The 13,348-nt window shown below is 43.3% G+C and overlaps 1 protein-coding gene across 2 annotated transcripts in view; it reads right to left on the bottom strand.

Moving 5' to 3' along the window:
- The window catches only part of LOC104068330 (contactin-3), a 111,385-nt gene extending 100,569 nt beyond the window's left edge, over window positions 1–10,816 (bottom strand). Inside the window, exon 1 of one of the 2 annotated variants that reach the window (XM_054076138.1) lies at window positions 10,690–10,816. The gene's annotated coding sequence lies outside the window, so the exon portion shown is untranslated. Of the gene's footprint in view, window positions 1–5,606; window positions 5,626–10,689 lie in introns of those variants that run through there. The other variant, XM_054076139.1, reaches the window with a different exon arrangement.
- Between the last annotated feature and the right edge of the window lie 2,532 nt (window positions 10,817–13,348).

Genomic DNA, 13,348 nt, shown 5'->3' with positions numbered 1-13,348 from the left:
GTAACTCTAAGTTTTCCCTCATTATCCCAAAGTCTTTCAAACCTAGAAGGGATTAAACAATGCATTTAAATCATCTCTATTCTTAAACATATTTCCTTCCTTCCTGGATGCTACATTAATTTGTTCATTCTCCTCTTCTACATGTTTCAACTTTGCTTTTTATCCTGTCAACCAATGACTGCACACAAAGGAGACTTAAAAACTTATGTATTGTGCATTGCTTGGAAGTGGCAAAAACTTCAAGACACACAAAGCAATGCTTATTTTCCACTACTACTCAACCTCAACTAAGGAATTCTACAATTTTTTAGGTAAAACTCCAATTTCTACTGTACTCTCGTCCCTTTTTAATATGGCAGAATTACCTGCAACCTCCTGACCTCAGCAGCTTGCTTCAAAATTCAACGTAAAAAGAGGTAAGAAAAAACCCTAAAGATCAAGCAAGTGACAGAAATTGATATATTAAAAACCCCAGCATACCATATGGCTGATAAACATAAAATCTCTTCTCATTAAAGTTGTTTTAGTTCATCTGTTTTAAATCAGGTTACAGAACAGATAAAACAAAGAAATCAATCCACTTTCAGTGAAGAATCAAGCATGTCTCAATTTTAATGTTCTCATAAAATCCCAGAAGATGGTCCAGCAGAGTCTCAGCATCAAGTCATACCTCTCCCTCAGAGGAGACCCAAGAGTCTCTCCTGGTTAACCTCCTGAGTTCCTCCTCCATCTGCAGAGAAGTGTGGATGTCCTGCTGGGTGACGGTGACTACACTTCTGGCCAGCGCAAGAGACACTGGGCACAGAGGGCAGAAGAGAGCAGCACTAAAATGAAGTGCTGCAGTCCAGAAAATAATCAGGAATCTAACTAACACACCATTTCCCCACCATGCTTCCCTGCGAGGAAGGATGGGTAAAAATTTGCAGTAAACCTCAGGAATTTACACCATCTCTGACTATACCACTGACTGACAACTTCCTACACCTTCTCAAGTCTTCCATCTGCAGACATGAAATAACCTGAACAGCTCTTCACAAAGTTTGAGAGCTATGTGTAAGTTCTTTTAAAAGTCTTAAAAATTCAGTCATCATGGCAGATATTAACGCGTTTGAGGTTATCTGCCGTAAGTAGCATTGCAAAGACCAAAAACATTCACTAATCCCATACAGTGAATTTGCAAATTGCCAACATTTCTGCATATTTCAATACTCAACATTTTAAAGCATTGCAAGTATTTAGTTCTTCATATTTGCTCATTTGCCTCATCTTTTAAACATTCATAAACAGAGCAACACAGATTTCCCCCCTTTCCATTCACTGGTACTCACTCCTACTCCAGTAGTTACACTCAAGCCAAAAATTCAGAATCTCATCTTTAAGGACTAGCAAATATTACTCTGATCATTCCCCAAGCTTAGAGAGATGGGCAGTCATCCTCTTCTTTCAACACATATCTATCTGAGGAGCAGGACAGGGAACACTGACTCCTTAAAGTTCCCAAAGTATCTGACTTGTGGCCTTTAACTTTCAGCATTTTCCAAATACAAAAAACTAAGGATATGTTGGCCACAGAATATGCAAGGAAAAACACAATCAAGCACACAGATAAAATGTTCTTCACAACCTCTGGCAAAGCTTCCATAAAGTCTAAGCTTTTATGTATCAGTTAATCCAAATATAAGTGATTAAAGCAAGACCTTGTGCTCACAAATGGGAGAACAATCAGAAAAATCAAGTTAGAAGCCTCTCAACTGAGCAGTTGATTTCCTTTCTTTTGTTGTAAGTCATCAGCTTATTACTAAGTCTTCAACAGAGCTTCCACTAAACTACTTAGACGTATCACTCAGCAGCATTTGCCATTGATTTAAACCACTAAACACAGCACGCAGTTCTTAAGATACAGAAATAAGAAGTTATGTTTGGAAAAGAATCTGTTATTAATATTCACCTACTGACTTGATCTGTAGTCTTGGGGAAATCTTCAATACCCCGTATCTTGTGGCTTCAGCTTCACTGGAAAGACATTTACATGAAAGCACTTAAAAACCCTGAATCACTTACGCTCACTACTCTTTATAAGCCATTATGCTAACAGATGATTCAATACATATTTACATGTGGTCTCATACACAAGAGAAGAGAGAAAAGCTACAAAATCTATCCTTTCTACCTACATTACCCAAGGCAGATACTAATTTTCATACATTTATCTGCAGAGTCAAACAACACACTCAATGTATTTAGTCAACACAAGCAAAAATTAGGACAGACTGAAACAGAAAAGCATCGGAGTGTATAATGAATTTTAATTCATGTACATAAATATTAGGAGTCCTTTTTCCTGAAAAGGCAGATGCATACCTGAATGGTTGAGAAGTCAGTACCAACGCTCAAAACTCAGGGTTTACTTAACAAGCAACTTTCAAAGGTGGCAAGGCTACTGTCTTATTGTAACTTCAATCAACCGATGTTTAAATATATCCTCCTGTGACACAGCACAGATGTTTTCAATGCAAATGTTTTCAACTGCCTGTAATAACTCTAAGGCAATATATAATTGTTAAATCCCAAGGTTAAAAGGAAACAACTGATATCATTAACAGCTCCACTGTATGGACCAATGAAGTGAAACTTAAATCAGTACAGATCAACATGACAGAAATTGTTAGTGCTTAATAAGTTCACATACGTTTCAAGGGCAAGTACTAACAATAATGTGCCCTTGTAATTCAAAATGGGAACAGCAGCCTACCAATTATTCAGGCATACACTCCATTGTAATAAAAAAATTAAAACCACAACAAAAAAACACCGTCATAAAAATTAAAAGGCTGATTCCGGCCTGAACTCAGCTCTGTTCCTTCCCTCCAGTCTCAATTCCACGCAAGCAGATTTGAGCACACAACTTGAAATGAGGCATCCACCACATTGCTAGGTTGGAAAAGAGCTCTTTTCTGGAGGTTCTGGGAAGTTCTGGGCTGTGATGAAGGGCAGCTTTAACTGTAACAGCCTTCCTTCTGTGACCATGCCCTTGATTCACCCTTCTCACCAGCTACGGTTGACAGCAGGAGAAGAATTGAGCATCAGCTGTTTCTTCCAAATACACTTCTGGTTCCTCTGTAACTATCAATTCCTTGAATATTCAAAGTGACCAAATTTTAAAGGAGATGGGATGACACAGAGTGAATGCAAGGACTTAATAACCAAAGCACTGTTGGAACAAACTCCTGTTTCACCACCTCAATAAAAACTAGTAGTTAATACACTACTGAGTTCTTTAATGAAGTTCTTTTAACAAAGCTCTATTTTCTGCTAGGTAAGCAACAATAAGAAACTGTACAATGTAATTTAACTGCTTTATAGCACAAGAGAAATGTTCTTTGTACAGCCCCAAAATCCTGCCCCACCTGCAGAAGCGAGGTTTCCTCCTGGCATTGCTGCTAAGCATCTATTCCAGGGCTTGAACTACATCTCAGCCCAGGGAAATCCTCCTCACCAGCTAACCATAAGCTTCCAAGAAGAAACATGGTCAAGGAGACAACCGCTGCCTACAGGAGCTAGGTAGTATCCTTACTTTTACACAGCCCTCTCCCATAACTGTGGAGGTGCCAGAAAAACTGCACCTTCAAGCCTGCAGTATTTCAATAATATGCAATAATTGCTCATATGATCATTATCCTTGACCACTCACACCACTATACTTATATTTCCAGCTGTTTTAAAATTGTATATTGATTGAAGCAATTACGTAGAAATATTAAGAAACAACCTTTGGTCTGTCTCGCTGCAATGAACAATGACATTTGCTGCAACAGAACATTTAATTGAAGACATAAAACTCAGAAAAACTTGAAAGATTAATGTATTTTTCCTCAACACTTTGGAAGGACTAAGGTAACGTTCACTAATATTTTCCACAGCATTTGGATGCTCAGATTCGAAATACTAAAGGTATACATAAAGGCACATAAAATATATAAAGTGTCTTCTACTAATCTTAACAGTAGAAGGGAAAGACTTAAAGTGCATGTATATATGTGATAGAATATATGCTAATAGCTCTTGATCACCATGCTATATCTTAAAGCATTTGTTTTTAAAACAAACATTTTACTGTTATAACTTAAATGTCCAGAAGCATGCTCCCAGAGCATAGCACGTTTCAGTGGGAAGAGGTGCTGGTGGTCAAGCAGTGACCTAGCAGAAATGCTATCAACCTATACTCCGCTTCATAAATTACCCTAGTAAAACATACATGCATATACAGCATTTTCTTTTTATTGTCATTTACAACTTACATCAACATACTTGCCTGAGATGTTAAATAACCGAGGATGCTGAAGAGGGCTTTCCTCCCACTCATAACCTCAGCTCTGCACACACAATGACCTGCACTACGCTTGCAGCAGCAAGCACCAAAAAAAGTTAGTTTTTAAATGAAGTTTTCGCAGTAAACACTGACATTTTAGTCCCGAGTTTTATGTAAAAACTGCACGTGTATGTTTCACCAACAGACAGTCCCACCATCCGGGAAAGCGTTACTGCCCTGCACCTACAAGACCAGGATAACCAAGGATTACTACCTGCTCCAGTATCTTACAAGCATCAAGCTCACCCCCTGAGTGAGGGCACCAGTAAGTAGCTGAGTGGTAGCAAAGATGGATAGGCAGGGCAGACACATCCAGGTGACTGCAATGAGCCTTAAGAAGCCAGGAATAAAACATTTTATTACGTTCAGGTGAAGTAAATGATAGTTTCTGCATCAACTACATGACTCTTGACTTCCCAGTTTCTCCCTGTAAAATACCTCTACAATAATATGCCATTAAAATAGTACTTTTCATCTCACAGATTTTACTGAGAATGCAAAGAGACACCAACTTCAACAAATGGAGAGTCTTCAAAGGCAGGGATGCATGATTCTTCTGTAAATGAACTGTGAAAATCAGTATGCTTGCAAGCTAAACAAAATTTATCATTTACTGACCCGCTCTGGATTGGATTAGACAGGATTGCTCCTTATGTAGTCAAGTAGTGCAATATGCTGAAAATTATTGTCCTGACCTCAGTACAAGCAAAAGAGATGCTGGACATGCTTTACATTAAGTCAGAATGTAGAAAAACAGTTGATATTCCCCACCAATTCACTCCAAAGAGAGGTTTACAGCTACAAACAGCTGTAATTTATTATATTTTAAATTTCATAGAAGACCTAAATATGTTGAGTGATAATAGTGTTCAGAATTGTCAAGGCCTACTGAACTGAAACACACTCCCCAAATGATGAATATAGCACTGCGATTTCAGCAGAGCTAAAGAAACAGTACAGCATTTTCTCAGAATGAGTCAATACACAACAGACAGGAATAAGGAGAAGAGCATTTTTAAAACAATTAATGCAGCGTAGCCCACTACTGCTTGGATTAAAACGTAAATGGCAAAGTAATTTAGATTTAACCAGGAATTTTCAATGAAGTTCAAACTACTGTTTTAGAAAACTACAGTGAAATTCAAGATTACTCACTTCTCCTTTGTAATTGAATGTACAAGTTATCTTTCCTCAACTATTCATCGCAAAACCAAAGAAACAGCATATAGGAATATACCTGTAGTAATAGATGCAAAATCTGCCCACAGGTGATGCCTCTGGTGATTCTTGCTCTGTGTTCACCACACCTGGCTCGAGCAGCACAGGTTTCAACCGGCTTACTATAGTAAAAAAAATGCTTTATTTAGTTTTCTTCACTTAAACACAGTATGAGGAGCTGATTGGTAACAGCTGAATCAGTTTAACCTCTCTGGAATTCTACTGCAATCAGAAAAGCAGAGAGACACCTGCCACCAGCAGACACACACCTGGGGTAGGAGTATTGCTCCATCCTTAGCTGTTAAAACTGGTGCCACTGTCCTCTAAATCAGATTCCGCTTGCACAAAGGTTTTGCAAGTTCCTTCATGCTCACACTTAACTCCTTGTCATCATAATATGCGTTTTCCCCTCAAACTGCAGGTCAGAAATTTAAATAATATACACTGTATTACAGAGACCCTCATGCCTGTCCTCTGCCCATCTCAGCAGGGAAACAGAAGGAATGAGCCTTTAAATGAAATCACTTTTGTTCTATCTTTGCATTGTTGCTTCACCCACCTGTATATATACACAAATAAAGTCATACTAGTATTGCACAGTAAGTGACCTGATATTGAGGGACCAGTTTTGGGGGGTTCTTTTTGCAGGGCGAGGGAGGTCATGTTCAGTTTTTCTTTGAGGATGGTGCTGGTGGTTTTGTTGTTGGATTTATTTATTTTTTCCAGTGCTTGGGTTCAGCTACAAGACATCCAGACACAAGAAATAAAGCAGACGACAGCTCAGGGGAAAAAGAAAAAAAAAGAAAAAACCCACAAACCAATTCACTCAACTGTTAAATTTCAAGAGCGTGCTCTTCATAACCATAAATGTCACCCTGACTGACTGGAATTAGTCTGACAATAACTTGCTTATTTCCAGCATCCAAAGGGAAAAAAAAAAAAAAAAAGTCTAACTTATTGCTGTGAAAACCCCTCAGAGCAAACCAGTTAAGAGGAAAAACCTGCCCAAGTCTGGCACACTGGGGTGCAAGTCAGCAGAATTCTCTCACGGAAAAGCATGAGGTTTATGCCTGTATTTTCCAGCACCCTGAACTGAACGATCAATAAGAACTTCTCAGACAAATCTGTTCATCTCCAACTTTCTCTCCCTATCATCAGAAGCACTTGCTTATGAGACTTTTACAGCCCATGTTGCCGTCTCTCGTTTTCAAGGGGCTCTGCAATAGAAGTATTTTAAATGCTTCAAAATTCAAATACCGCAAACAGACAAGATTTCTCCCATGTGCAATCAGGACTAACAAAATACTAACAGACATACCTTGGTTTCCAAGTACTGCTCATTCTCACTAGGTAAGTTTCTCCAGGAGAGCACAAGTAGGCTGCAGATGTGACTGTTCTGGGCTGAGCACCACTTCAGTAGCTCTAACTGCTGTTCTGCTCAGCTGGAAATGCAGCATCTTTGCCAGCTAATTATTCTTTACATTGATAAAGAGATTTTTTTGAAGAGAAAAACACTTAATAGTTATAGTTTGGAAAAAAATCACACATCAGCTATGCAAATTTAAGTATCATTGATTTTTAAGGAATATTATACATGATTTAAAAAAATGCAACTTTAAGAGTACAAAACTAACTGCTGTTTCACATTATCAGGTATCACTAATGATTCTTTACATCTCTCCCTTAATGCGTTCTCTCACAACACATGCCATCAAATCAGATATTTGTATCTACATTGATAAGTTAGGGCTATGACCCTAAATAGCTTCACTAAATCAAAGGTGAAGTGTTAGCATAAAAGACCACTGCAGCTCTATAAACTTCATGTTCCTGCACTTTAATTGCTGACTGATCTTTCCCTGTTTTGGCTTAAAGAGGCTGCCTTCGAGGCAACTGAAGCTGCAGAGCTGCAAAAAGAAGACCTGGAAAAGGACCTGCTGTCTGCAGGGATGTTTTGTTAAGGATAGCAGCAACAGAGCAATTTCAGAGCACACATCAAAGCAAGTTATCTTCTGTTTCCAGAGATGTTTCTATAGCAAACATCAGTCTTCGCAAACCAAAATTATGCTTCTAAACTTCTTTAAACAAAAGTCAATTTCAACGCATCTTGCCATTTAATCCATCTTGACATCATCCACGTACAACACAAGCTTAAGCAATGTATTCATCAGAGCAGTCCCCTGAAAAAGTAATTTCCCATCACTTGTAATTTTAGTAGTCTTCAACTTGAATGCATGTATGCATCTCTGGTGTCTACAATCAAGTGTTCACTCATTTCCAATTATGAACCAGAAGGTTTCATATTCGACACGATAACAAGACAGATGTTGCTGCCAAGGTAAGCACCAAGGATGAAAACCAAAACACACAAAAAGTAACTTTACAAATAAACAGACTTCCCATTTTCCTTGTGTTTTGCAGTAAATAAAGCCCAATCTCATCATTACTTCTCAGTCACCCGAAGTCATCTTTATACAGAGGAGGGAAGCTCACCACTAGTCAGTCATTCCTTATCACTAATAAGTTCTTTCCCATCTCTGCAGGCTTACTGGCTCCTCAGACAGCAGCACCACATCACTGTGCCTTTCATCATTTCAAAGGAGTGGTGAAAAATCTTGTTTGCAGGTTCCAGTCAATCTGTGTCTTCCAGTATCACAGTAAACCCCAACAATCATTTACACTCATCTAAAACCATTGGCTTATGTCACTTGTAAGAATCTGTCCCTTCCAGGAAAGGTAAAAAGATGAATCCATCTGCAGAAATCTCCCATTACAATACCACAAGAACATAAAGATGTGGCACAAAATGAAAGACGACGAGTCTTCTTCAAAATAACCCCCAAACCACCCACCCATACAAGTGGTCAGAAATACTCAATTGTTGGGGGGAAACTATAAAGAATTATAGAAAAGTAACATGAAAATATGACATTGCTACCTGGTACGGGGATTTGCTTTTTAGGAATATAAAGAACAAGTATTTTGCTAGTGCTGTAGTTCACTTATCCTAGTCCCAAACCCAAGGAATTCGCAAACATGTGGCCAACTACATAAATACACGGATTTCTCTCCAAGACCCTAAGGTCACTGGCACGGGAGCTGAGTGCCTGCCAGAGCTATAGGAGTTACGTGCAGGGCCAGAGCTTGACACCACTCTGCAGTGGCTCCAAACCCCGCAGGCTCTCTCAAGAAGTCTAGTATTATTACTTCCCTTAACATAAAAGTACCAAGCTGTCATTTAATTAGGCAACCTCTACTTAATTCATTATGCAATCGTACGCAAAACCCACTTCGGAAAAATCCCGCAGCAAATGCCAGTGCCAGCCTGCAGATCCTCTGCTCTGACAGGAGACCCGTGGCACCTCCTTCTGCTTCACATATGCAGAACACACCAAGCTCTCAGCTCCCAGCCCGTAGCTGTCTTCCAGTGCAAAGACAAGCTAGGAGTAATACAGAGAAGTAAAAATACTGTGAAGCCTGTAGGAGCCCCGATGAGCAAGGGAAGCGCCTCTGCAGCAGGATAGAGAGCTCACAGCACAGGGAGAAATCACAAGCATCAACACGCCTTTAAACTGCAGCCCCAACATCAAGTGAGCAGCATTTTTAGCAAGAATTAGACACCTTCACTAAACCATCTCCCTCAAACGCTTTCACAAATTAATTTGCCAGCTTAGTAGGGAAAGTCATTTGCCTAATAAATAACTTCCTGGGATAATTCCACAATAGACTTTCAATATTTAAAAGTTAGTTCAGCATTTCCATTACTCATTTTAATGATCAGTTCATAACTTTCCAGACACATGAAAAAAAAAAAAACACTATCACTGAAAAAACTTGGCATGCACCTTAACCTAGAGTTTAAGTTTCTCTTCTAAATACCACAGCCAATAGGTTGGGGGGGGGGGGGTTGCCTGTCCTATTTCATAAGGTCTCGATTTTATTATTTCTATATTTTTGCACTCATAATAAAAATACGGGCATTATTTCTCCTTGCGTAAAACAAGCGCTTTAAGGACAGCTAAAAATCAGTATGCTAGCTGTTCTGTGAACGTCAATGCCATCAGTAAGGCAATCACGACTAACCAGTTAGCACCTAAGGCTACTGCTGGATCATTTCACATCGGAATGGACCGATCTCCACCGCACGCAACAAGATGGTGCTTGGATTTAGGTTAATCACAGCCAGGCTCCACGGTTCATCAGCAGCACAGTCACAGAGCGATACAGGGGACACCAACAGAAAGAGACGAATGGTAAATAAAAACAGAAAACTTCCAAAAGAAGGGAAATCAGTAGTTGAGAGAACGAGCACCGGCGCAGACAGAACGTGCTCTGCCGAGGAGCAGAGGGAGCTCGGAGCCATCAGCCGTGCCGAGACCACCGTCCACACCGACGGCGACACCGCGAAACTTCGTGTCGAGCTCGGCTTCCCCCCCCCCCCCCCCCCCATCCGATGGGAAAGTTCTGTTTCGGTCAGAATTCAGCGGAAACCGAACAGCCCCGAATGATGCACAGAAAGAACAAAACCTTTATTGAAGAGCAAAGAGAAAATGCTTTTCCGAACGCCTTCTCTGGAGCGGTGGGAGGTTTTTTAAACCGAGACGCCGGCATCCCCACCGCAGAGGGGAAAAACCTCCTGCGCCCGCGTTCTTGAGCCTGAGACAATGACTAGGACTGATTAAGAGCAAAACCAGCGTTAGAACTTGAGTAACTCCAGACTCACTTAAACAATTTTCAGTGGGGAAAAGGGAAAAAAAACCAAGGACAGCAGCTGCCCGCAGCGGCTTTTCAGCGGTTCCCACGCCGCGCTGGGGAGCTCGGGGAGCGCCGGGAACCGAAGGGAGACGCGATACGAGGGGAAAGCCGCGTCCAGGCAGGAGGAGAGGAGCCCCACTAACGCGGCCAGCGGTAAATCCACCGGGCGGTGCGCTCGCCCCGGGGCTGGGGAGCCCCCGGCCGGGAGGAGCCGCGCTCCGCGGAGCCCCCTCTCCGCGCCGCTCCCCATCGCTCCTGCCGGCTGCGCTCCCCCGGCAGCGCCCGGCACCTCGCCCGCTGCTCCCCGCCGGACACGCAGCCTAACTTAGTTCCCTGAAGTTGCCCACCTGCCGCCGAGCCCTTCTCGCGCAGACACCCCGCTGTAATCCTGCGGCTCCCGCCGCTCCCGGCGCCTCTTCTGGAGCGGCGAGCGCGGCGCTCCGGCCGGCGGGGCGGGACCCAGAGCGGCGGGCGGGGCCAAGCGGGGCCGCTCCCCCTCCGCGCTCCCTCCCTGCCCGGGGGCCGCGTCGAGAGCTACGCGGCACAGCCCAGCCATGCTCCCCATGAGCTATGCCCAGCTCAGCCGTGCCCCAGCTCAGCCAGGCCCAGCTCAGCCGTGCCCCAGCTCAGCCGTGCCCGTGATCAGCCAAGCCCAGCCTTGCTCAGCTCAGCCCAGCTCAGCGCTGCCTAGTCAAGCCCAGCATAGCCATGCCCAGCCTTGCTCAGCTCAGCCCAGTCGAGCCCAGCCTAACCCAGCTGTGCTCAGCCCAGCCCAGCGCATCCCAGTAGAGCCCAGCTCAGCCCTGCCCAGCTCTGCTCTGCTCAACCCAGTCAAGCCAAGCATAGCTCAGCCCAGCCCAGCTCAGCCCAGCCCAGCTCAGCTCAGCTCAGCTCAGCTCAGCTCAGCGCAGCGCAGCCCAGCCCAGCTCAGCTCAGCCCAGCCCAGCTCAGCTCAGCTCAGCTCAGCTCAGCTCAGGTCAGCTCAGGTCAGCTCAGCTCAGCCCAGCGCAGCCCAGCTCAGCTCAGGTCAGCCCAGCCCAGCTCAGCCCAGCCCAGCCCAGCGCAGCGCTGCCGCGGTGCCGGTCCTGCAGCGCCGGTGACACCGGGGGAGGCTGAGCCCCCGCTGGCATTCACGCGGGGCTCCTGGGGCGGGAGGGGGCAAAGCGGGTAGAACGTGCTCCTGCAGCGAGGTGGGAGCCCTGTGGAGCTGCTCCTTCCCGCTTGGGCTGGGCGGGCTCGCTGCTGGTGAAGGAAGTTGATACATAAGAGCTTAAATAAAATCTCCATCTAATTTCTGGGCTGCGAGCCCGGGGAAAGAATCAGGTTCGCGTAGGTCTCTGCGCAGGAGCCGGATGGAGATTTTTATTGAGTCTGGCTCCGGCTGATCACGGTAATAGAGCTGTGTTGCTGTAATTAAGGCTGAGCAGAATTCCTGTAAGTCCCCCCTTTTTAGCAGGTTATACGACAAATGATAATAAGTTTCCTAAAACCTGTATTATCTTTCCGGATCCCAAAGCACAGCGAAGCGTACATTATGATAAAGTGCACTGTAGGCTGCTGTGCCTCAGTGAAAGTCACAAATTGCACCAAGGATGGATTTGGCTCAGTGAAGCTGTGGCTGCAGAGAGGAAAGGACTGGTGGCTGTCCTGGGCTGCACAGAGCGCTCTTGGACAGGGGTGGTGATGCATTGTTCTCCCAGCATTGGGAGGAAGGACAAGAAGAAAACAGTTTGCTGCTTCAGCGAGTAAGATTTAAGTTACTGACACCTCTGTTTCCTTTTCTGTGGTCAATTATTGAAATGCGCTGCCTGGGAAACAGTGGCATCTCCTCCGGGGACGAGTAGAAACTCAACACAGTATCTGTTGACTCAAACTTAGTGTAGTAGCCCTGACCCAAAGACACCATCTTTACTCTTCTATGCATCTGTAAGCCTGTAATTAAGGGATGTCCATCTCTGAAATGTTTGCAATAAACTTCTATAACGAAACGTGGCACTGCTCTGAGGAAGGGTTGTCAAAAAATAAATTATCTCAGAAAAACAAGATGCATTTTTAATTGGTGGAGTGCAATCACATAGGGCTCATAGAGATGATAGAATAACTAATGAGTTACCGCTTATGAGCTGAGCACTGAGGTTCATACTAACATGGTTCGGCTCAGCTTTGGCACGGAGCAGGAACGTGTGCTCAGCCTGTTACTGTAGCTCAGCTGATGTATTAACAGTATAGTAACTCTATCACATCTCTAAAACTCCACTTGGGGCTTTTGCCTAGAAGATAATATTAACATTTTGTTTTTATTACACAAAGCCTTATGATAGGGCTAGGGTCAAGCCTTAGTTTTACAGCAAACTGTCTCGCAGGTAGGAGCACAATGTCTGTGGACACATGTGCAGGGCATTGACTGAGTGCAGACCCAGGAGCAAAGACCGACATGCAGGCTGGGCTGCCTCAGAGGTCTGCCATTCGTCTGTTCTCCACACCCGATTCACTTGGGCTTATGAGAGCTGACAAGGTCATGAACCTATGGCATAGTTCTCCACTTGGAAATATTAGCTTTAGCTGTGCAAGACTAGCATGAGAAGCATAGCTTGTATTTTTATGCTCGACTGACCAAAGGAGCTTTTAAAATTTTGAAAATGCATTCTGCATGTTTGCCTTCCCTGATGTCCTTGGTCAGCTCCAGCCCAGCACAACATTTTGACTACTTTGGCCAACTAATATAATTTTTCAATTTCAGTTAAGTCAAGGACTTCAAATTCCTATCACAGGTATCAGTTATACCATGTAAAAGATGCAGGGATTCTTTTAGAGTTTGTCAGAGAGGCACTTTATGAGATTGTGAGGTCAAAAAAATAACTCTAACCTTTGGGGTGTGAAGGAAAAAAGGACAGAAAACACTCTTTCCCTCCCTTATTTTATAGCAACCCAGGCATGTAAAAATAGTGGTTTTGTAAGTGCTTTTCCTGTATTCATTTTGGAAAACACAGTAAATGTGCAGTATCA

This window comes from Cuculus canorus, chromosome 11, assembly GCF_017976375.1.
Source record: "Cuculus canorus isolate bCucCan1 chromosome 11, bCucCan1.pri, whole genome shotgun sequence".
Lineage (NCBI taxonomy): Eukaryota > Metazoa > Chordata > Aves > Cuculiformes > Cuculidae > Cuculus > Cuculus canorus.
The sequence above is the reverse complement of the archived record's forward strand: the minus strand, read 5'-3'. Positions and strand labels throughout refer to the sequence as shown.